Source organism: Durio zibethinus, chromosome 22, assembly GCF_047325235.1.
Source record: "Durio zibethinus cultivar Kanyao isolate XHJ-2024 chromosome 22, ASM4732523v1, whole genome shotgun sequence".
NCBI lineage: Eukaryota > Viridiplantae > Streptophyta > Magnoliopsida > Malvales > Malvaceae > Durio > Durio zibethinus.
The window spans coordinates 12,586,771-12,590,691 of NC_143183.1; the positions used below are offsets into that span (position 1 = coordinate 12,586,771).

At 32.8% G+C, this 3,921-nt stretch overlaps 1 non-coding gene across 1 annotated transcript; it reads right to left on the reverse strand.

Moving 5' to 3' along the window:
* Positions 1–1,668: 1,668 nt before the first annotated feature.
* On the reverse strand, positions 1,669–1,775 carry LOC149512615 (small nucleolar RNA R71). Its single transcript, XR_016332221.1, has one exon. It is a non-coding gene; the product is annotated as a small nucleolar RNA R71 (small nucleolar RNA).
* Between the last annotated feature and the right edge of the window lie 2,146 nt (positions 1,776–3,921).

Here is a 3,921-nt window from a genome sequence, read left to right on the forward strand (position 1 = left end):
TGAACAAAAAAAATGCAAGGGACTTCACAAAAACAGAACCAAATTTAAGAGAAAAACAGAATTGAAAACTAATGAGCAAGATGCATGAAAAATGCATGGAAGTGAAACTATGTCTAACCTATTTTAACAAGCACATACTAAACATCAACCCAACTTCATTTTACTCAACTCAAATGCATAGAAACTAAACAAAAATAGCAACCATAACCATAAGATACAAAAAATGAAATAAAACCCTCATGAGTCAAACTTTTTAGAAGCCATTGATGGACATGAGTTTATCCAGCTATCAAAACTATCATTCCCCCACAAAGATCAAGCTCAAATAAGGTAGAAATAAGGTAAAAAAAAAAAAAAAAACTAGGCAGAACCAAAATAAATAAATCAAAATTTTTTCTTCCATAAAAATGTAGCAGTAAAACTTAAATAAAGAACTAAATGTAAATGCTTTAAAGGTAAATTTAAAGATAAAGTTTTTAACAATAAAAATGTAAAAGAAACAACTGTCCTAGAACCATTAAAAGTCATAGCTAAAATCCACAAAGGCTACCTACCAATCATGTTGAGGTAAGAAAATGCTAGAAGAAAAATCATCCTCTAAGCAAAGACAGGTTCCCTCCCCTTTTTTCTCCTCAAAATATCTTATTTTCCACCCCTATCCTAAGACCTTTCTTAGCTCATAAATGGTTTCTTGAGCCATGCAAACTAGCAGCCATGCTTGACTTTTATTTTTCATTGTGTTCCCACTTGTTGACTTACACTTTGTTCCTTTTGCTCTCTCTCCTTCTTTACCTATTCTTCTTAGTATAAAATAAACATTTAAATGTCATTCAATGTGGCTTAATTTTAGCTTCAATTCAGCTGATTTAATAGCTTTAAGTCTTGCAAGAATCAACCCCAAAAATAGCCCACAAGTGATGCCACGTAATGCTTTGTTTAACTTGAATTTTCAGCCAGCTTTTGCACCATGTTTGCTACCAAATTTAACTCATCAAATGAGCCATCTAAACTTGAAAATAACATTTAAAATGCAGCTCCAACTTAGCTCAAATCCAGCCTTGAACTCAAGGTAACTATCATTGCAAATAACCTTGAAAATTAGTCTTCAATTCCATCCAATGTTGATGCCACTTGATGCTTTGTTTTCTTCAAACCTTTGGCTAGCATCTTGCATCCAATTTGGCTTCCACATTTAGCTCTTTATTTCAGCCACTTCACCTTGAATTTACCCCTTCAAGTGTATTTTCAATTTAATTTTCTCAATCTTTCATTTTACCTACATTTAAGACAATTAACACATTTAGGTAAAAAAAAATGGATTAATTCAAGCAAAAATCAAGTATAGAAGTGTTATAATTTAACATAAAACCCTATGATAATTCTATAGAAAATAAAATTATCAAGATCCAAATGGCTCAAACTTTTGTGTAGTATGAAAGGCTACCAAGCGATGACCCTAACCTCTATCTTTCTAATTTTCTTGAATTATGTGATACATTTAGATATAATGGTGTTTTTGACGATGTTATTCGACTAAGACTTTTTCTTTTTTCTCTTAGGGACAAAGTGAAAAGTTGGTTGATATCACTACCATCTGGCTCTATAACAACCTGAGATGACTTGGTATAGAAAATTTTGGCAAAATTCTTTTCACCAACCTAGACAACTAAGTTAAGGAATAAAATCACCATATTCATACAAATAGATGGTGAAAACTTGTATGAGGCATGAAAAAGATTTAAAGAGTTACTAAAGAAGTGTCCATACCATAGTCTAACCCAATAGTTGCAAATCTAGATCTTTTACAATGGTTTTACACCATCTATGGGAACAACCATGGACTCAGCTATTTGAGAAGCAATCGTGAGCAAGATTGATGAGGAGGTTAATGAGCTAATTGAGTAGATGGCCACTAACAACTATCAATAGGGCATGGAGAGAAAGGTAGGCAAAAAGTCTACTGGTCTATTTGAAATTGTTGTAATCATTTCCATAAATTCCTAGTTAGCCACCTTCACAAAAGAAAAAAAATAAAAGCCTTAGGAGCCCAATCCCAATCTAACCATGTGAATTCGATCTAAAGTCCCTTTGTAACCTGTGATATTTGTGAAGGACCCCACACAAGTGATAAATGTCAGTTTAGGATAGAAATAGTTCTATCAGTTTAACATCATGAGTGCCCTATCTTTGAAACCATAGTATCCCAACAAGCTACCTTATAAGATCAAGCCCAAACCATTGAAAATATAAAATCTCAAGTAACCCAATTGGTAAAAAATCTCTTGAATCAATAAAAAAAGTTAGTAGCAATAACTCTAAGAAGTGGAAAAATGTTACTCCAGTAGCCAACTACCAAAAAAGTAACACTCAAGGTGCCAGTTGAAAAGGTGATTAGAGAAAATGACAAATAGCCTTTAGAAAAAGTCCTGTCAAAGTTGATTGGCCTAAAATTCCCATTTCCATAAAAACTTCAATGGCAAAAAAAGGAAAGGCAATTTGCATGATTTGCTAAATTTTTTAAAAACTTGCAAATCACAATTCTTTTTGCTGAAGCCATAGAAAGCATGCTTAAGTATGCTAAGTCCCTGAAAGGGATATTGTGTAAAAAGAAGTGTTAGAAAGACAATGAAACAATGGCAGTGGCTTAAGAATGTGGCACCATCATACAAGAAAGGATACCATCAAAGTTTAGTGATCTAAGAAGTATTACTATTCTTTATGTTATTGGTAATCAACATTTTAATAAACTATTATGTGATATCAGTGTAAGTATTAATGTAATGTCCTTATCTATTTTTAGTAAACTTGGTGAAAAAAATCTCGAACTAACAATAACTATTCAGTTGACTGACGAGTCTATCAAACAATCTAAAGGCATAGTTGAGAATTTAATGAAACGAGTAAGAAGGCTAATACTCCCAGTTGATTTTATGGTTTTAGAAGTTAGTAAAGGTGTTAAGGTGCTTGTTATATTAGGGAGACCTTCTTGAGAACTGGAAAAGCCATAATTGACATGTAAAAAGGAGAATTGACAATAATGATGCATGATCAAAAGGAAAATTTCAACATGAAGACATCTAAAGATATTCAAAGAAATTATAAGGAGGTTAGATTCATAATAATGTGTAAAAATAGACTATAAAGTGGAGATAGTCCCCAAGTCATCCATTGAGGAACCACAAGCCTTGGAATTGAAACCTTTACCCCCCTCACCTTAGGTATGCATTCCTAGGTGAAGCATCCATTATTCTAGTTGTCATCTCTTTAGCCTTAAGTCAAGAGCAACAGGAAAAGTTGCTAGCAATATTGAAAAAAATTAAAAAGGCATTTGCTTGGTTGATAGTAGACATCAAGGGTATCACTCCTACCATATGCATGCATAAGATCTTGCTAGAAAATTATCACAAGGCAATTATTGAACGACAAAGGCATTTAAATCATGTCATGAAGGAAGTGCTAAGAAAAGAAGTTATAAAGTGGCTATATGTTGGAATCATATATCTTATTTCAAATAGTTCATGGGTAAGTCTAGTTCAATGTATACTAAAGAAGAGGCATGGCAATGGTTACAAATAAGAATAACGAGTTCATTCTAACTCGAATTGTTAATAGATGAAGGGTTTGTGTGGACTATAGGAAATTAAATAAAGTTACTCACAAGGATCATTTTTCGTTGCCATTTATGGGTTAAATGATTGATAGGTTGGTTGGATATAAATGCTCCTATTTGTTGGATGGATATTCGAGCTACAATTAAACACCCATAGCCCCTCAAGACCATGAAAAGACTACTTTCACTTGTCCATACAACATATTCACTTTCAAAAGAATGCCCTTAGGCTTTTGCAACAAATCTACAATGTTCCAACGATGTATGATAGTAATTTTCTTAGATATGGTGGAAGAAATTTTAGAGGTATT